Below are 21,302 nucleotides of genomic sequence, written 5' to 3' on the forward strand. Positions count from 1 at the left end.
TTTTCAAATTTCAGTGAAAAGGTTTTTAAAATGTGTGTGTGTGTGTGTGTGTGTGTATATATATATATATAAATATAACCACCATTCACTACTTTCCACTTTGTCCTAAACTGTAAGAACTAAAGACACACCAAACTCTTATTATGGAATTTGAAACACATTAATCATGCCTGGTATCAGGCTTCAAGACAAGTTCACAGCTCTGCCTATGTTTGTCAAATGATTCACTAAGGTTCAGAAACCATGTAAGTGGAGGAATGCCCAAATCCAAAAGTCCCAGTGTGAATTTTGAACACTTGGTCTGAACCATTCCAAAGCCATTACACATCTGCAAAGTTCACCTAAACCTCTTTTCTGGTTTTGGTTCCTGTGGTTTTGCACCCCTCTCCCTGGGATTTTACATTTAAATAAAGAAACTCAGTCAAAACCAATCTTACTGTACCTGCTTTTGTATCAGCACTGGGCTAAAGGGCAAGTTTCCCATGTATTTGATGTGAAATTTTAAATTGACCCAAGTTTTGTGGAAACTGGGATCAGGTTCACTCAAAAGTAGAGATGGGCCTGAACCAAAAACCTCAAACCCTGATCAGACATGAGAAATGCACTCTTTTGCCCAGTGCTCATAGGAAAGCAGTTACAGTAAGACTGATTTTGACTGAGTTTAGCTTTATTTCAATGTGAAACTCCAGAAAGTGTGCTGTGAAACCACAGCAACCAAAACAGGAACAGAAGTTTAGGTGAATCCATACAAAACAAATCACACTATTATACATGCCTTTGCTGAGAAAGTGAAATGAAGCCCTTGAGTTTTCTTTGCCCATATGAAGATGCAGAGTGAAAGAGTATGACCAGCTCATTCAATAGTGGAATGTAGTTGGGTTTGACTAATCTCCAGTGATCCTGGGTCAGAGGAGGTGTTTGAAGAATGCAAGTGTTATGTATAGGTTTATCTAAGCAATGTCCATCATTGTAGTATTGGCGTGGTGGGTTTTGTGTCTGAACCAAACACTCCAAACTTTAGGAGGGGGGTCAGAATCTGGACCTGGCTCCTGATTTGAATTTCTCCTCTGGTACCTCACACTGGAATGAGCCAAACTCCAGATCCAAACTCCTTTAGTGAACGGGAGGTTGAAATCTGAACCCAGATTAGATCCCAGCGTCGTGAATGAGCATCAGTCTGTGAAAGGCTGAACCAAATCCCAGGTCCAATGTTTAGCCCGATTGCTTTGGGAGTTGAGATCCAGACCTGAACTCTGATCCGTGGGGCAGGCCCCTGTCCCGTCCCCCTTCAGCCTCAATCTACCTCCGTTGGTCTATCCCTCTGCAGCCAGGCACCATGATGCAGCCCATTCCCCTAGGGGAGACCCTGTTAGCAGCTCCAAATCCCTGTGCTCCAGGGCCAGGCACTCTGACCACCCAAGTCTCACCCCACCCAACATCCCCTGTACCTCATCCCTCAGCCTGAGCCCTCTGCTCCCGCTCCACTCCCCCAGGCCTCACCCCACCCCCTTAGCCCTCTACCCCCTCCAGGTCTCACTCCACTCCCTGGCCCACTCACCCTCATCTCCCCACTTGACACCCCAGGCCTCTGCCCCCCCGAACTCACCCCACCCTCCAGCCCACTGCACCCTCTCCCCATCCGAGACCCCACCCCAGCTTTCTACCCCTCCCCCAGTCTTCCCACCTGACACACACCCCGGCTCTCTACCTCCCCGGCCGGGCACTCCCCTACTACCAGCGGCCCAGGCACCTTCCTCTCACCTGAAACTCTGACTCACTCTCACGCCCCCCTCAGCTCTTCCTGCGGCGGCCGCTCCGCCCGCAGCCGCGTGGGCAGAGCTCCCAGCCTCTCACCTGCGCGGGGCGGGCGGTGCCGGGAAGAGCCGGCGGAGCTGCAGGGGGAGGTGCCCGGAAAAGCCGGCTAGGCCGTCGGGGGAGGTGCCCGGAAGAGCCCATTTCCTCCTCTCCAGTCGGGACGGGTGCGGCTCAGAGACAAAGCGGCTGCGGCGGTTCGGGGCTCAGGATCCACCGGCGCCTCCTTCCCGTCCGGGACCCGCAGGTAACTTCGCGGCCCAGACCCCCTCCCCTCCCGCCGAGTTGGAAACTTCTTCTCCGGCCGCTAATGGGGCCTGGCCCGCGGCCCCACCCCCGGGTTACCCCTCCCCCCGCCAGTGGGCCTGGGCCGAGCAGCGCGCCCCGCCCGCCGCCGCCAGTGGGCCCCGGCCTGGGGAGCCCCCACTCCCGCTAGGCCCCAGGACGCCTCACGGTGCGGCGGCCCCTAGGCTGGGGTGCCGCGCTCTGAGCAGGGCCCCTGGCCCCGCGGGAGCCGCGCTGCCCAGCCCCGCCTGGGCCGGGGGGGTCCGGCGGCCTGGCGCGAAGCGGCCCGCACAGCTTCCTGGGGCCGCCTCCCACTGTTCGGGGGGCCGGGCCCCCGGCGGGGGAAGCTGCTCCCCGCCCCACGCCGGTGCTGCCCTGGGCTTGAGCCCCGGAACGGCCGTCAACGCCTCTGCCACAGAGCCCGGGGGGAGGTGGGGGCGCCCGGCCCCGCCCGCCCCCTTCTCCCGGGGGTCTCGGGCGTTAGCGCTGCCCCCAAACTCTCGTCGCTGGTTTTGTTTTAGGAAGTTGTAGCCGCATTGGCCCTAGATGTGAGCGGGACAAGTTTGGTGGGGGAATATTTCTTATAGGCCCCGCTGCTGTTGGCGAAAGAGACCCGCTTTCGAGCACTCACAGCTCTTGTCTCTGTCACCAACAGCAGTGGGGCCAAAAAAGAGATTCACCCCACCCACCTTTCTCTTTGTTTTACCAACACGTCCCTACTTACTGTGTCCAACTTCCCTGTTGGCGCATGAAAGACCTGCACAAACAGGAGGAAACTGACTATTGTGAGGGGCTGTCAAAGCATAAGATAACAAAATAGAAAAATACTTGTCCTTAATCTTTCAATTATAGTGATTTTTAGATATTACAGTAACGTTAGTGGGGAAAAGTTTTCACATAAGTATAACTTGTTTTGTAAGCTGACATTGTTCCTTTCAAGTCTCTATGTACAGAAAATAGTCTGTTGGTACACAAGTAATCCTCGACTTTTTAGTGGGGTGGCAGATGGCCTAGTACTCTGCATCCACTTACACCACAGCTATATTTTGTCCCTACTCCCACTGATGGAAGTTGTGCTAGCTAATAAGAGGACTGGACTTAGCCCTATATGCTTAGCTCTCAAGGGCAGCAGTTGTAAGGGGAATGTGTTGGCATTCTCTTTCATTATCTGTGGAGGACTCTGTCTAGTGGATTTTGTTTTGTAGTTGAAGATGTGTGGCTGGAATGAGTAATGTTAGGCCTGTAGTCTGCCAGGCAAATACAGTGCTTCCATTAATGCAGGAGCTTAATCGTCATGTAGGCCGCATGCCAAAATCGACACATTGCTGTGTTGTCTTGAAACTGTGAAGTGGTGTTTCAATGCTGTGTTCACTGTAAGGAATGAGAGAAAGTGTTACATAAGAAGAGCCTGCAACTCACTTTATTTTATAAAGAAGAATGGCTACATCCTGGATTGGTTTTCACTTTAGGCATCAATAACTTTATTTTAAGGCTGTCTTGTTGTGTAGTCTACCTCTGACTTGCAAAAGCACTAAAACACATGAGAACTCGTGTAACTTTATTATAACAACTATGTTACTCAGCAGGTTCTGGGTGGGTATAGAGCAGGGGTGGGCAAACTTTTTGGCCCAAGGGCCATATCAGGATTGCACAACAGTATGGAGGGCTGGGTAGGGAAGGCTGTGCCTCCCCAAACAGCCTGGTCCCTGCCTCCTATCTGCCCTCTTCCACTTCCCACCCCCCTCAGAACCTCTGCCCCATCCAACCGCCCCTGCTCCTTGACCCCTGACTGCCACGACCCCTATCCACACCCCCGCCCCCTGACCGGGCCCCCGGGACCCCACCCCCTATCCAACTCCCCCTGTCCACTGACTGCCCCCTGGGACCCCTTGCCCCTTCTCCAGTATGGTAAGGGGGCAAGGCCTGGATCCAGCCATGCCGCTGCGCTGCCTGACACGAGCGGCAGGCCAGAGCGCTGGTGGCACAGTGAACTGAGGCTGCGGGGGAGGGGCCGGGGGCTAGCCTCCCCGGCTGGGAGCTCAGGGGCCCGGCAGGATGGTCCCGCGGGACGTTGTTTGTTCACTTCTGTTGTAGAGCGTAGGGAACCTGATACAAGATGTATTTCTCTTCCAAAGTTACTTATACAATATCTGTACAGCTACCTGGTGATCCCTCTGAACGCTTCTATTTCTGGTCAGTAGCGCTGGTCAGTTACTCCCACTGGTCACCTGCTGTCAAAATCCTTGTCTATCACTTGACTACTGCACTAGTCTCCTATCTGGCCTTGATGCTTGTGGCCTGGCTCCCCTGAAGCCCATTCAAAATGTGGGTGCAAAGATGAGAACATAAGAGTCACCATACTGGGCAGACCAAAGGTCCATCTAGCCCAGTATCCTGTCTTCCGACAGTAGCCAATGCTAGGTGTCCCAGAGGGAATGAACAGAACAGGTAATCATCAAGTGATCCATCCCCTGTTGCCCATTCCTAGCTTCTTGCAAACAGGCTAGGAATACTATCCCTGTCCATCCTGGCTAATTGCCATTGATGGACCTATTAAGATAAAGAGCAAAGACTTGTTAGTCTCTAAGGTGTCACAAGTACTGCTTTTCTTTTTGCAGATACAGACTAACATGACTGCTACTCTGAAAGGCTTGATTGTCATTCTCCCCTTCTCACTCCACCGTTAAGTCTCTTCATTGGCTTCCCCACCTCCAGTCACATCATATACAAACTTACCCTGAAAGTTCTTCTCAGTTTTGCTTATCTTTACTCAGCCAATGATTCTAGCCTTAATACCACAAGAATTAGCCCATCTTCATGTATGTGGGGTAGCAAAACTTCCAGTCCAAACTCGTAAAATCACCATATTTTCCTCCAAGTCATTCCTCAAAACATACCTGTGTCCTAGTAGGTACTGGAAACCAATCTGAAAATTGCTAAGCAGGTAGTGCTTTGTAACTGCTGTCCTTCTCTTGCCTAAGAACTGTGCATATCTTGTCTGTTTCCCAGTCTCTTCCTCCCTCCTGTCTCTTCCCCCCCACCCCCTCCCCACCCCTTGTATGTCTCTCTGACCTGTTTTATGTGGTCTATTCAACTGTAAGCTTCTGATGTCAGACTGTTTACTGTGTCTGTACAACATCTAGTACAATAGGCCCATGATTTGGCTGATCTCTAGGTGCTAGCATAATGTAAATACATAATAATGAGCTGCCTATGTCTTTGAACAAAGTTTTTTGTTTAAAAAAGGCCTCTTTTGAAAATGAAATGCTTTACATAAATGTTCTTAAGAAGAATCATTGTGCCCTTTCTTTTAAAAATACAGATAAAAACTAAAAACCAAAACAAATTATCAAATGCTATTAAAAACCTTATCTAGTTTTATTTTTCAACCAATTCTAATAAGAATCTGAAGTGGAGTAAATGTTTATGTAAGGAGGGCAGAGTTGGGATTAGAACTCTTATCCTCACACTAATAACTAAAATATTCAACACAATTATTTTAATATTGAATGTAAAGTTTGTAAGCATCTGGAGGCCCAGAAACTAAAGAAGTGAATTAGTATATTCACTTTGGTTTCTTCTTGTGAATTTTGAGATGCTGTTTGACATGGGTAATGGCAAGAAATTCATACAGTTATGTTTCTTCATTCAGGGAAGTTCTATAGTCCAAATAAAATTAATTGAAGGATAACAGATTTAAACAAGAATACTGCATAGATCAACTATTTGAATGCCTCGTTTCTTGCAACTCATTGAGAAATTGATCTTACAAAAGAATCAACAATGGCAGTGTTTAAACTAGAAATATATTTAAGTAGACTTTTAACATGAATTGAAATTAGATCCTATTGTCAAATAGTGGTAATGGTTTCTTAATTCCTTGCATGAGAAAGGAATTTAATTGGAAATGTTACTTACCATCTGTGATGAAACTGAAGTAATCCATAGATATTAAGATAAGCCTGGAGTGAAGACTTAGGTGACGATAAAATGCTTATTTTATCATCAGTAAAACAGTGTTGGATATTAAATTGAAGTTACTACAGCTTTTGAATTAACGGGACATCAAATAGAACATGGCCGGAAGAATACTTACTGAGGTGTTAACCTGAAACTGGAATGTAGGCCCAATGAATGTTTGTGTTCTTTTCTCTTGTAACACAATGCCTTTTTCTTAGAAATCCCCAAATACTTATTCTGCTGAACTTGAAAATTTATGCGCATAAGGGTTTGTCAACACAGGAAAGTTATACCAATATAAGCTAAGGCAGCGGTTCTCAACTCTAGTCCACTGCTTGTTCAGGGAAAGCCCCTGGCGTGCCAGGCCGGTTTGTTTACCTGCCGCGTCTGCAGGTTCAGCCGATCGCGGCTTCCGCTGGCCACGGTTCGCTGCTCCAGGCCAATAGGGGCTGCGGGAAGGGCGGCCAGCACATCCCTCGGCCTGCGCCGCTTTCTGCAGCCCCCATTGGCTGGTGGCGAACTGCGGCCAGTGGGAGCTGCGATCGGCTGAACCTGCTGTTGCGGCAGGTAAACAAACCGGCCCGGCCCGCCAGGGGCTTTCTCTGAACAAGCGGTGGACCAGAGTTGAGAACCACTGAGCTAAGGAGTGAATTGATACTGGTGAAGCTTCCAATGTGATATACTTTCTCCTGTGGTCTAGCTTTGGTTGCTGTGTAAGGAGTTCAAGGTAAACCAAAAATAGCCATTCTTATTTCAGAATAAATCTCCACAAGACCAGTTATACAGATTTAATTTTTAGCTGATACAACTTTCCTGTGTAGACAAGCTCTATGTTACTTTTCAGGGTGGGTTTGATTTAAATCACTAGTCAGGAAGACTCTATTTAATCATGGATTTCTACATAAAAATGCATTCTTGTTGGTTGTTATAACCTTAATACATAGTCTTCACAATTCAGAAATAGATGTACGTTTCATTTTTAGAAGGTATACTCTATATATTTTTAAAGTGATTTATTTTGAAAACCTTTCAGATTAGTTTTACAGCTATATGAGAAAGTGAATGATTGTTTGGTTATTTCATTTACCAAAGGTGATTGAAGCAGATAGTTCACCTCCCAATGACTTCATAAATATCTCCAATTCAACGGGTTAATCATTAATACAGGAGGATTTTCTTGCCATGGTGTATTAGGAGGAGAACATCACCAGACCTCGTCTTGACCTGCTGCTCACAAACCAGGAAGAATTAGTAGGGGAAGCAAAAGTGGATGGGAACCTGGGAGGCAGTGACCCTGAGATGGTCGAATTCAGGATCCTGACACAAGGAAGAAAGGCGAGCAGCAGAATACAGACCCTGGACTTTGACTCCCTCAGGGAACTGATGGGCAAGATCCCCTAGGAGAATAACATGAGGGGGAAAGGAGTCCAGGAGACCTGGCTCTATTTTAAAGAATCCTTATTGAGGTTACAGGGACAAACCATCCTGATGTGTAGAAAGAATAGTAAATAGGGCAGGCGACCAGCTTGGCTTAACAGTGAAATCCTTGCTAATCTTAAATACAAAAAAGAAGCTTACAAGAAGTGGAAGATTGGACAAATGACCAGGGATGAGTATAAAAATATTGCTCGGGCATGCAGGAGTGAAATCAGGAAGGCCAAATCACACCTGGAGTTGCAGCTAGCAAGAGATGTTAAGAGTAACAAGAAGGGTTTCTTCAGGTATGTTAGCAACAAGAAGAAAGTCAAGGAAAGTGTGGACCCCTTACTGAATGAGGGAGGCAACCTAGTGACAGAGGGTGGGAAAAAGCTAATGTACTCAATGCTTTTTTTGCTTCTGTCTTCACGATCAAGGTCGGCTCTCAGACTACTGCACTGGGCAGCACAGCATGGGGAGGAGGTGACCAGCCCTCTGTGGACAAAGAAGTGGTTCGGGACTATTTAGAAAAGCTGGACATGCACAAGTCCATGGGGCCGGATGCGTTGCATCCAAGAGTGCTAAAGGAGTTGGCGGATGTGATTGCAGAGCCATTGGCCATTATCTTTGAAAACTCGTGGTGATCAGGGGAGGTCCCGAACAACTGGAAAAAGGCTAATGTAGTGCCCATCTTTAAAAAAGGGAAGAAGGAATTATCCTGGGAACTACAGGCCAGTCATCCTCACTTCAGTCCCTGGAAAAATCATGGAGCAGGTCCTCAAGGAATCAATTCTGAAGCACTTAGAGGAGAGGAAAGTGATCAGGAACAGTCAGCATGGATTCACCAAGGGCAAGTCATGCCTGACTAATCTAATTGCCTTCTATGACGAGATAATTGGCTCTGTGGATGAGGGGAAAGCAGTGGACGTGTTGTTCCTTGACTTTAGCAAAGCTTTTGACATGGTCTCCTACAGTTTTCTTGCTAGCAAGTTAAAGTCCATTCATTCAGCCCATACTATAGGGTGGATAGAAAGCTGGCTAGATCGTCTGGCTCAACGGGTAGTGATCAATGGCTTCATGTCTAGTTGGCAGCCAGTATCAAGCGGAGTGTCCCAAGGGTCGGTCCTGGGGCCGGTTTTGTTTAATATCTTCATTAATGATCTGGAGGATGGTGTGAACTGCACCCTCAGCAAGTTTGCAGATGACACTAAACTGGGAGGAGAGGTAGATACGCTGGAGGGTAGGGATAGGATACAGAGGGCCCTAGACAAATTGGAGGATTGGGCCAAAAGAAATCTGATGAAGTTCAACAAGGACAAGTGCAGAGTCCTGCACTTAGGACAGAAGAATCCCATGCACCGCTACAGACTAGGGACCGAATGGCTAGGCAGCAGTTCTGCAGAAAAGGACCTAGGGGTTACAGTGGATGAGAAGCTGGATGAGTCAACAGTGTGCCCTTGTTGCCAAGAAAGCCAATGGCGTTTTAGGCTGTATAAATAGGGGTGTTGCCAGCAGATTGAGGGATCTGATCGTTCCCCTCTATTTGACATTGGTGAGGCCTCATCTGGAGTAGTGTGTCCAGTTTTGGGCCCCACACTACAAGAAGGATGTGAAAAAATTGGAAAGCGTCCAGCGGAGGGCAACAAAAATTATTAGGGGACTGGAACACATGACTTATGAGGGGCGGCTCAGGGAACTGGAATTGTTTAGTCTCCGGAAGAGAAGAATGAGGGGGGATTTGATAGCTGCTTTCAACTACCTGAAAGGGGGTTCCAAAGAGGATGGTTCTAGACTGTTCTCAGTGGTAGCAGATGACAGCATGAGGAGTCATGGTCTCAAGTTGCAGTGGGGGAGGTTTAGGTTGGATATTAGGGAAAAAAGTTTCACTAGGAGGTGGTGAAGCACTGGAATACGTTACCTAGGGAGGTGGTGGAATCTCCTTCTTTTGAGGTTTTTAAGATCAGGCTTGACAAGTCCCTGGCTGGGATGATTTAGTTGCGGATTGGTCCTGCTTTGAACAGTGGGTTGGACTAGATGATCTCCTGAAGTCCCTTCCAACCCTGATATTCTATGACCAGACAGACATTTCAGTTATTTTATTTAACTAAAACAACGTTATGTATTCTAGATTTTTTTCTTCAACAGCAAACATACAGTATTATAACAAAACAAGCATATGAATTTTTGAATTTAGTTAAACATTCAAGTTTTTTTAATCAGGTTTGTTTCTGTTAAAATTGTTAACTAAAATATTAAAAAAAAAAAAAAATTAAATTGACTGTGTGGGCCAGGTCAACACGAGAAACTTAAAATATTGGCTTCTGCAGCTAACTCAGTCGTCTTCACCTTCATTTTCCTGTTTGTTCATAATCTGGAAACGAAAAACAAGCTTTATTGCTTTTTCAGTTCTCAAATGATTTCTCAATTTGGAATGAATTAGTCCAAAGGAAGAAAATATTCTTTCTACGCTGACAGAAGGAGCTACTGCTGTTAAAAGTGAGATTATCATTTCCACCAGTTCACTGGTGTGAGTTTCTTTAAAACATCAGCAAACCTGTATTTCTTGAATGGTTCTTATTTGCAAACTGGGTCTCTCTTACGCCCTGCTGCCATATAAGTTTTCCATTCTAGTGAGAGAATGGTATGGCAGATCTCAAATCAATGAAGGGTACACTTCTGGAATATGCTGCCCAAACAGTTTCACTTTTGTTTCTACTGCCTGTCCATCTCTTCTCACATTTATCTCCAGACTTCTTCTTGTCCAGATCTATTCCACCCCCAACAATCTTCTTCTATACATTAAACTTTTTGAAACTTTGCACTTTTAGAGAGAGGTAAGGGATTGACTGTGTACACAAATTTGCAGATTTGCACAGTGTTGAGGTCTGTTGTTTCTCACTTCTGTATATTTATTTATTTAAAACATTTTTGTTGTTAACAAGCATGTTATCTCTGGAGACACAAATCCACAGTTTGAGAACTGCAAAACTAAGCATCTCTGAATATGGTATCTTCTAGACTGAGCACCGAATCCCATTGGGTAGATAGAAAGATTAACCTAAATAATCTATACAGAAGCCCCTGGAATCCCATAAGATTCGGTCCCTAATCCATAAACTATTGGAACTCATTTACAAAACTTTTCTTAAACATTACATGAATATATAGTCTCATACTGTCCAATTAGAATTTATAATCCCTATTCCATGAGGAGATATCTTTGCGCTATAATGTATCTTTAACTTTAGATCGTTTTTCCTCAGAGATCGTTTTTCCTCAGAGATCGTTTTATCAAAAAAATCCAATTTAAATAAAAAAAATCCGATTTTTTTTTTTTTAAATTGATTTTTATCCACCCTGTTACTTTTCAATACTTAAGTGGCTGAGCAGCTATGGAAAGAATCACTCTAAGAAATTGGGTATATTCTGGAATTGCTAAAATTGTCGTATTCTGAATATCCTTTTTTTTAAAGGACTGGACTGTTGATTCCAAAATGTGCTTCTGTAATGTGGAAGTTTGGTAGGAGATTATTACTTCCATTTTCTTTATAACAGCCTTATGCTAGTGCTGTGTATAGTTATATACCAGCCAAGATGATTTAAAAGAACAAGTTGTATACTTACCTTGAAATACTAACAAATTGGGAGTTTTATAGTGTTTATAACAAATTTAGTGTTATCGCTAGTTTGGAGTAACTCCACTCAATGGATCTACAATTCAGGTTTTGTTTCTCAAGGATTGGTTTGCAGCTTTGGAGAAAGGTTGCAGATATTTGAGACTACAGCTTTAAAAGTAGTAATTAGCTTACCCAATGTACAAGATTACAATTCTGTGGGTGGTTATTTATCCCAATACCTATTACTGGAGGAACTAAACTAAACAGGGAAGCTTTTGAGAATCACTTGTTGTGTCATAAAGCAATGATAAAAGTAGAGCACGGAGTTTAACAGACGAAGAATAAAAAACAAAATTTCAGATCCAGCTGCAGATTGGAGTCTTTCTGGTTGGAAAATGAGGTTACATCAACCTTGTTCCAGGATGAACAGGGAATGTAGTGAAGACAAGACTAACATTCTTTCTGCCCCGACTACCCTTCAAGAAGAAGGAATGAGGTCAATAGTAAACTGACTTTCTGTATTGCATGCAGTACTGATAAGATACAAATAGCTTTCCTACTTACGTGTGCATGTGACCTTGCCATTCTCCAGCAGAAGAAAGCGGGTATCTTGATTTAAGTTTGACTCCCTGATTTGCCAAAGCAAGGTAAAGTGTGGGTGGGAACCAGGTGTGTTGAATATGGAGGAAATCAGACAAATGACAAAAATGGAGTGATTGTTTGACTTGTAGATCTAGACCTACTATGAAGCTTTCTCTTAGTGAGAAGTTGTAGGATGTAGAAGATCAGTAATTCTGGGTTGCTTTATGCAGATGGCTTGGATGGGGGTTTTAAGGCCTTGTCTACATGGGAGAACTTATGGGTATAAATCTGTTGATATTTGTCTCCATGTGGATGCTCTTATTCTGGAAAGGGTGCTTTTTTCCAGTTTAGCTTATACTGCTTTCAAAGTGACATAATATGAGCTGGAAAAAGGCCATTTTTCTCCTGAGTAAGAGGGCCCAGATGGGGATTCATGATGGGGAAACTTCCCAGTGTAGACAAGCCCTTATTTTTTGGTCTTTGTATAGCTTTGTACTGTAGAAATATGTAGCTCCTCTAGGGCTTTAAAGCATTCTAAAGACATAGGGAAAATGTTGTCTTTTCATTCCTTGGCCTTATTGTCTCTCCCTGATATGTCTTCTGCTGTGCCACTTACTAATTTGTATTGCATTATGGCATAGAAGTTTCAGACCCATTGTGCTAGGCTATTGCAGGAACCCTCTGTTATGTTTCTATCTTGGAGAATTTTTAATTTACCTATTCAAATCTAATTCTCTACTCGTTTAATATGGAATGGCTCTGAATAGTGACTGGCGAAGATCTACAGCAGGGGTTCTCAAACTTGGGGTCGTGACCCCTCAGTGGGTCTCAAGGTTATTATGTGGGGCTCACAAGCTGTCAGCCTCCACCACCAAACCCTGCTTTGCCTCCAGCATTTATAATAGTGTTAAATGTGTGTTTTTAATTTATAAGGTGGGTCGCACTCAGAGGTTTGCTGTGTGAAAGGGGTCACCAGTACAAAAGTTTGAGAACCACTGATCTAGGAGAAGGTAGGCATCAGAACTGGCCTCTCCTGTGCTCCTACAGTTCTTGGATATGGCCCCTCCCTCCCTATGGATGGGTTTGGGAGGGACTTAACTCTGCTCACTCCAGGTCTTGGTTGAGGATGTGGCAAGTAATGCAACAATGAAAGTGTAGGTATGTGTGCTCTGTCCTGCAGAGTGGATCCCTCAGTTGTCCAGTCAATAAGCCTAGCAGCTGGCAGTCCAGAAATGAGGAGCCGCTTGAGTTGCTCCCTTCTTTAGTCAGTGACCCAAAATAATGGGTGAGAGCAGAGTAAGCCACTCAGCTGCAGGATTGGGTACTTGTGTTGGTAACAGTGCCCTCTCTCCAGACGCACAGCTCAAGTAAAGAGACTTCTTCAAGAAAGAAGGCAAGGTTTGTAGTGGATAGCGTGAGAAATGTTTTTCCACTTCTACTAGGTAGGTTGTCTTATGCACCTTTGCTACTGATAGTGTGGCTTTTACCACTGTCTCACCCTGCCTTTCGTGAGAGCTTCTGCTTTCAGTGACAGGGATGTTGAAAAATGGATAGCAACTCTCCAATGTCTTGTCTACACTGAGAAAATGCATCCTATTAAATGCCTTACACACATTTTAATATAACTTAACATAGGCAAGGACAAGTTGTATAAAATGACAACTAACATTTTAAGGCATGATTAACTGTAGCAAAATACAGTCTCATTAAAAATGACTTCTATATCAGAAAACTGGCGGATAGTAAGTGTTGTACCTGTATTTTAAAAAGGCCCTATTGGTAATCCAGGGGATTGCTGATCAGTAACCCTTACGCTTGCACCTGGTAAACTGGTTGAAATAATGATTAAAAAATAGAATTAAACACCTGAAAGGTATGGCAGGGTCTAACAAGCATGGTTTGTGCAAAAGGGAATTGCATCTTGCTAATCTACTGATTGTGTTCAAAGAATTCTGATAAAAGGAGTGGATAAAGGAAAACCAGTTGATCTAATTTTAGATTTTCAAAGGGCTTTTGACAAGGTCTTTTACAAGAAGCTGCTAAAACTAAGTGCTCATGGGGGAGAAAAGTATTGTCATAAATCAAACTGTCTGGGAGAGAGAAAACAGAGGAGGAATAAATTACTAATGTTCATCATAGCAAAAGGTTAAATGTGATCCCCAATGGCTGCAGATATCCTGGAGCAGCTGAGAACACTGCATCATCCCAGACCCTGCAGCTGGGTGCCACAAGGTTCCACGGTAGGTCTGTCTATATATTTATTAATAATGTGGAAAGGAGGTGAGCAGTGAGGTACTAAGAAGACTGATGTTCTTCAGAGGGATTTATAGCTGTTGAATGGGCAACATGATGTCAGATAGAAGTTCAGTGTTGATAAATGGAAAGTAATGCATATTGTATTAAAATTTGAGCTACTCATATGCCATACAGAGTTCTAAATTATTTGTGGCAACACAGGAAAGGGACCTTTGTATCGTGGTAGACCGCTTGATGAAGACTTTGGTTCAATATGCTGCTGAGGTCAAAACTGGCAAACAAGGTGGTAGGATGCACAAGGAATAAGATGGAGAATAATACAGATGATGTCACAAGGTCACTATATAAATAGTAGTATACCCTCTTTCAGAACAGTGTGCAGTACTGGTCAGCCCATTTCAAAAAGGATATTGCAGACCCTGGTGACAAATGATTAGAGGCGTAGAAAAAACTCACATGAACAGTAATTGGAAAAAATTGGAATTTATTCATCTCCTTTTTAAGGTGAATAGAAGGGACATAAGTGTGTATGAAAGTGACGAATGACATAGAGATTGTAGATCTAGCGCTTGTGTCCTCCCCATCTCAACACAAGAACAGTGGAGCATTCAGTGAAATTTAAAGAGTAATTAGTAACCGATAAAAGGAACTGATTTTTACTGAATGCCTAATTGTCACTGAGGCCAAAAATTAATAAGAATCGGGGTGGATAACAATATCCCAGTGTAGACAAGGCCCAAATGATCAAGTGACTTAAGCTTTGTCTATATTCGGGCAGGTTTAAGAGTTTACAGGCATAACCCCTACTGTTCCAGTATGAGTGGTTTTTTGTTTTAGTTTAGTTTGTGTCATATGGGAAGAGATTTAAAAAGAGGTAGTGAAGTAATGCAACAGTCCCTTAACGAGAATCTAAAAGTGCAGGAGTGGTAGGAGAGTAAAAGGGGGATCCGCCAGCAGAATGAGGAGTGCCGGCACAAAAGCACGGAGCTCTAGCAGCAAAGCATGGATCAGCTAATAAACATCATGGAGCGCCAAGCGGACTCGATCTAGGCCCTCGTAGCCATGCAGGTGGAGCACTACCATGCCCTCCCCTCGCCCCTCCCCCAGTTGTCCCAAAACACTTTTTCCCCAACATCCAGATTCTTATTGCCACTAGCTGCCTCCAACACCTGTAGCTTCACTGCCCAGCCCTGAAAACTACAAGCCTTACCCACTGCACTCAGCCCCCATCACCATGCATTATAGCCATCCTGAAGTGTAGCACTCATTGCACAGCACTCCAGACAGGGGGCTGAGTATGATAACAGGACATATGCAAATTCGTGATTGTACTGTTCCCCACCCCACCCCCTTGCCCTCTCTGTTTCCCAAGCAGTTGTTTCTTTTCAATAAATGGATTTTTTGGCTTTGAAAACCTTCTTTATTATTGCATTAAGTAAAAGATACCGTAGCCCAGGAAAGAAACAGGCACTGCAAGTCAGCGTAGCAAACACAGATTCCTACTAACATTGGAACCACTGCACTTCACTCCCGTGCAGGACACCAGACATTACTGGTGGCTTTCAGCCTCAAATTGCTCCCTCAAGGCATCCCTATTCCTTGCAGCTCCATGCTAGGCCCCTTTAATAGCCCTGCTCTCTAGCTGTTCAAATTCAGCCTCCAGGTGTTGAACCTCTGAGTTTCGTGCCTGAGTGAATCATTCACCCTTCCCTTCACAAATGTTACGGAGGGTACAGCACGCGGATATAACCGGCGGGATGTTGTCATCGGCCAGGCCCAGCTTCCCATACAGAGAGCACCAGCGGCCCTTTAAATGGCCAAAAGCACACTCCACAGTCATTCTGCACCAGCTCAGCCTGTTGTTGAACCGCTCCTTTCTGCTGTCAAGGCTCCCTGTGTAGGGTTTCATGAGCCACAGCATTAAAGGGTAAGCGGGGTCTCCAAAGATCACAATGGGCATTTCAACTTCCACTATGGTGATCTTCGGGTCTGGGAAAAAAGTCCCAGCTTGCAGCTTCCTGAACAGGCCAGTGTTCCGAAAGATGTGCGCGTCATGCACCTTTCCGGGCCAGCCTGCATTAATGTCAATGAAATGCTCACGGTGATCCACAAGCGCCTGGAGAAAATAGAGAAATACCCATTCCGATTAATGTACTCGGTGGCTAGGTGGTCTGGTGCCAGAATTGGAATATACATGCCATCTATCGCCACTCCACAGTTAGGGAAACTCATTTGTGCAATGCCATCCACAATGTCATGCACGTTACCCGGAGTCATGGTTCTTCTGAGCAGGATGTGATTAATGCAAACTTGCATCAACACGATTCCAGCGGTTGACTTTCCCACTCCAAACTGGTTAGTGACTGATCGGTAGCTGTCTGGAGGTGCTAGCTTCCAGGTTGCAATAGCCACCCGCTTCTCCACCTTCAGGGCAGCTGTCAGTCTCGTGTCCTTGCGCTGCAGGGTGGGGGCGAGCTCATCACACAGTCCCAGGAATGTGGCTTTTCTCATCCAAAAGTCCTGCAGCTACTGTTAGTCATCCCAGGCTTGCATGACAATGTGATCCCACCACTCAGTACCTGTTTCCCGAGCCCAAAAGTGGCGTTCCACAGTTTGAGCATGTCCATGAATGCCACAAGCAATCTTGTGTTGTATGCGTTACTCGAGTCAATGTCATTGTCGGAGTCCTCACTGTCAGTTTGGATCTTAAGGAGTAACTCGACTGCCAAATGTGACGTGCTGGCAAGACTCGTCAGCATATTCCTCAGCAGTTTGGGCTCCATTCCCGCAGGCCGAAAGGGAAGAGAGAGCGTGTGGTACAAAAAAACCTTTGAAAGATGGCGCAAAATGTGGACAGAAGCACAGGGATTGCTGGGATGCGAACCAGTGCATCACGGGGCATTGGGACAGGACCCAGAATGCCCTACCTCCTTCCCACAAGCCACAGCGCCAGAATGGGAAAAGTTGCTCTGTGGGATAGCTGCCCATAATGCACTGCTCCCAATGTTGCTGAAAATGTGCTCACGCCAGTGCGCTTGCAGCTCTGTATGGACAGACTGCAGTGCTTTACCTACTGCGCTCTCTGAAGGCCGGTTTAACTCAAAGCGCTCTACATCTGCAAGTGTAGCCATGCCCTCAGTTGTTCGTAAAGTATCGTTGAGGACATCAGAAGCTGCTGTAAAAACAGTTAAGTATTTAAAGCAGAGGTGGGCAAACTGTAGCCCATGGGCCACATCCGGCCTGCGGGACCCTCCTGCTCAGCCCCTGAGCTCCTGGCCTGGGAGGCTCGCCCCCGGCCCCTCCCCTGCTGTTCCCCCCTCCCCTGCAGCCTCAGCACGCTGCGCCGCCAGCGCAATGCTCTGGGTGGCCAAGCAGCGCAGTTGCAGAGGCGCAGCCTGACCTGGTGGTGTGGGCAGCGCGGCTGTAGCGCCACCAGCCACCAGTGCCCCAGGCAGCGCAGTTAGAGGGCAGGGGAGTTGGGGAGGGTGGTTAGGGGGCAGGGTAATCAGAGGGCAGGGAACAGGGGGGTTGGATGGGGCAGGGGTCCCGGGGGGCAAGTCAGGAATGAGAGGGGGGGTTGGATGGAGTGGCAGAGGGCAGTCAGGGTCTGGGGGGGGGGGGTTCGGGGGTGGTCAGGGGACATGGAGGAGGGGGTGGTGGATGGGGCAGGAGTCCCGGGGGGGGGCTGCCGGGGACGGGGGGGTTGGATGGGGCAGGAGTCCCGGGGAGGGGGTGCCTGTCAGGGGGTGAGAAGCGGGGGGGGGGGCTGGATAGGAGGTGGGGGGCCAGGCCACGCCTGGCTGTTGGGGTGACGCAGCCTCCCCTAACCGGCCCTCCATACAATTTTGGAAACCTGATGTGGCCCTCAGGCCAAAAAATTTGCCCTCCCCTGATTTAAAGGCTTAAAAGGTTGTCTCTGTATGTGGTGGTTGTATGGAGTAGAAAAGTGGAAGATGGATTTGGGCTAGATCTGTGCCGGGAAGAGCTTAGGTACTGCATTTATAGGTGCTGTAGAAACCCCTATGGTCATGTACAACATGCAAGGTGGCAATTGATGTGCTCTCCAAATCACACACCTCCCTGAGAATACAAGCACAATTGTACATGTCCTAGTCCCCGTCTACTAACATGGATTTAAGAGCTGCTTTTCCTGTACCCGCTCTTTTGCATGCCTCCTGTGAGGAGCACAAGTCAGTGTTAGTAAGATCTAACTTCTTTGTAAAGACTTATTGCTTAATGTTGAAGGGGGTCTGACCAAAATCTTGGGAGTGACATACCTGTGCAAGCTGTTGATGCTGAACAGGATTTCAGGTCTTCTGAATGAACAGTGTTTTCTGTCATGACTCTACTTCCATTTTGATGTAGTTTTCTATTTTCTTTGTGTAGTTCGAGTTCTTTAATTAGATCAGCTAGACTTCCATTAAGTCTATAGCTGTGTAATTGACCTTATAATCAAATTGCTCCAAAACCTCCTTCAGTTGCTTTGCAAATTCAGTGCCTATGTTGAGTGTTCATATATAATGTGTATTGTTTTGCTCAGTCCTCCTCACTCTAATGCGAATGTCAACTTATTTAATGGTGGTTGGATTCAAATATAGAGTCTGAAAATTCCTCTTCATATCATTGGGAAGCTGTCATCAAAAAAAATCCATAAGGCTTATGGGGTGGGAGAAAGCTGGCTGAAGTTGGAAAATTCTGTGGGACTGTTGGGTATTAGTGACTTTTTTTAACAGAGCTTTAATAATGTGAATACCCATACATCAGAAGTTCAAGGTGACTAAATCTGAAAAATTCTCTTGCTAGTTTTATCATTGGTTTCAGATCATTGAAAAGCAAAGTGTGAAGACCTCTGTCATACCAAACCCCCGCCCCCCATCTTTGAGCAATTTTGTGGTGCTATACTTTGTGCTTTTCTTTTCAGATGTAAAATCCCTCTCCCCAGGCATACTTGTAGCCAACAGCATGTCACATCTTATGTTCGGTCAGCCAGCTTGCTTTATATTAGTGTTGATTCTTCTAGATGTTGCAAGCAAAGAACTAGTAGCGGACCTGTGAGTCTAAAGCTGCCAGAAGGAGAATAGTCATGTTGAAGTGCTTCAGTTAATAACTAATTTTATGTTTCATTTTAAGTTGATATCCTTAGTGTAGGAGGAGGTTTTAACTTATCAAGTTCATGTCTTTGCCTTTTCAGTTTTATGGCTTGATCACTAAATTCTGCCACTTTTTGTGTAAGACATAGCAGGCTGTTTCTGAATGAAGCTGACAAAGAGCTGCTGAAGTCCTGGACAGGGTCTTAAATCATCATTGTGACTTTTGATTATGACAATAGCATAGAAAATACCTTGCTTGCAGGAACATCACTGATCTGCTCTTTTGCTTCAGTAGATGCTCTCATTCAGTAGCACAACTGATCTTGGGGGGGGGAAAAAAAATTTCTGCACTATTCATATGACCATGAATCCTTTTTGCCTTGCTATTTAACAACCCAGGATAAGTTACATTTTTCTCTAGTCCATTCAGTTGTTTCCTACCGTGTTAAGCATGCAAGTCAAATAACATGCACTGATGTTTAGTGATCATTAATACTAATCACTCATTTGCTACATAAATCGGCAGCTTTCACAATTTCAGAAATTAGCGTTGAATTCATTAGGTGTGGGCTTAATCTAAGATTGAAATATAAGTTTTCTTTCTCTTCATAAGATACATTATTAGGTGTACCTTTATGTAAGCATCTAGATTCCAGCAAACCAAATCCATCCACTAACTCGCAGCTTTGACTCCTGAGTAGTTAATTACAATTGACTGCACACTGGCAGTGCCCTTCTCCAATCACCAATGACTCTCTATTCTCTTCCAGCTTCTGTGGAGTTGTTTAATTTTTCTTATTGTCTTCTAATAGATATAACACAAACCTTAATCTCACCACTCCCTTCTTGTCAGAGTGGTTCGCTTTCATTCACAGACTGAAATTAGAATCTAGTGTTTCTGATGTCCACTTTCAAATATGTTCTGTTTCTTTAAATACTTCAGAAATTTAAAAAATAGAAAGTGTGGTTTCAAAGATAAAATGTCATCCGGTTGCTCATTTCCTTTGAAGTGTGGATTTTTTACAACTGTGCTGAACCATTTTTGTGGACTAACCAAATTAATCATCGCAGTGGAGGAATGAAATTGGCTCCCCATACATGCTGACTTCAAATTTAGAGCTTTAAGAAAGGATCTTTCCTATATTGTATGTACTAAAATCATGTCTGCCTCAGGAAGGCTTTGGGGTTAGCCTTTAATTACAGCAGTATTTTGAAGAATGAGGTGATCTTAACTAAAGATTTGCTGTCTTGGGCTCTAACAAACCAGATAACTTCAGTCCGTATGTCTTCCTGTATTTAAAACTTCTAATAAACGTCTGGATTAAAAGACTTTTCGGCCAAAGAATGCAGTATACTACATGTTCATAGTAATTTAGGAACAAAAAGGTAGCTTTAGGATATGAGTGAGGCCAATCTTCATTATTTCTAACTGCATGGCTTATAGATTGCACTTTTATTGCAGATTGAATGCTTAAGAAGATCAAAACAAAAATACCATGATTTCTTTGCTTCTTATTGCCAGTAATCAGGGTGTGTTTTGTTTTGTTTTTTGTTTGGAAAGCCAAGCAAGAATTCATCTTGCAGCACTGACAGATTCTTGTACCAACTGATAAAATTGGCTAATTTGTAGTAGAAACTTGAATGCATATTTGTTGGTAAAATTTGCTACTCTATGGGTGTCCAAGGATAAGTCTACATGTACGGCACTGCCGCGGCATAGCTGTACTGATGCAGCTGTACTGCTGCAGCATGTCTGGTGAAGATGCTCCATGCTGATGGAAGAGAGCTCTCCTGTTGGCATAATAAAACCACCTCCACAAGCGGCAGAAGCTAGGTCTGCGGGAGAAGCTTTCCCACCAACGCAGCGCTGTGCACATGAGTGCTTGTGTCGGTGTAATTTATGTCACTCAGGGTGGTTTATTCACACCTTGAGCGACCTAAGTAATGTTGACATAGTGGTAATGTAGATGTAGCCCAGACTTCGCTTGTTTGAGGGTTGCCCTTTTCTTTTAGGATATGTGTTCAGTTCTGATCAGCACCCAGGTTCGCTTAGCTCAAGTGTGAGGAGTCACACTGCAAAGCCATACCCCAAGCTACTGGCCAGGTCTACCCTACAGACCTATAGCGGTATCCCTATGTTGCTCAGAGGGTGCAAAATCCATATCCTCTGAGCGACATAGTTATACCGACCTGATCCCTTGTGTAGACAGCACTATGACAGTGGAGAGCTTCTACCTCCCAAAGAGGTGGTAACTATGTCAGAAGATTAACTATGCTGATGAAA

At 45.1% G+C, this 21,302-nt stretch overlaps 1 protein-coding gene across 2 annotated transcripts in view; it reads left to right on the forward strand.

The window, feature by feature from the left end:
• Positions 1-1,790: 1,790 nt before the first annotated feature.
• Positions 1,791-21,302, forward strand: part of CTNNA1 (catenin alpha 1) — a 194,368-nt gene continuing 174,856 nt past the window's right edge. The window contains exon 1 of one of the 2 annotated variants that reach the window (XM_037906042.2): positions 1,791-2,059. The gene's annotated coding sequence lies outside the window, so the exon portion shown is untranslated. Of the gene's footprint in view, positions 2,060-9,884; positions 9,999-21,302 lie in introns of those variants that run through there. The other variant, XM_043552628.1, reaches the window with a different exon arrangement.

Source organism: Chelonia mydas, chromosome 8, assembly GCF_015237465.2.
Source record: "Chelonia mydas isolate rCheMyd1 chromosome 8, rCheMyd1.pri.v2, whole genome shotgun sequence".
In the NCBI taxonomy this organism is placed as follows: domain Eukaryota; kingdom Metazoa; phylum Chordata; order Testudines; family Cheloniidae; genus Chelonia; species Chelonia mydas.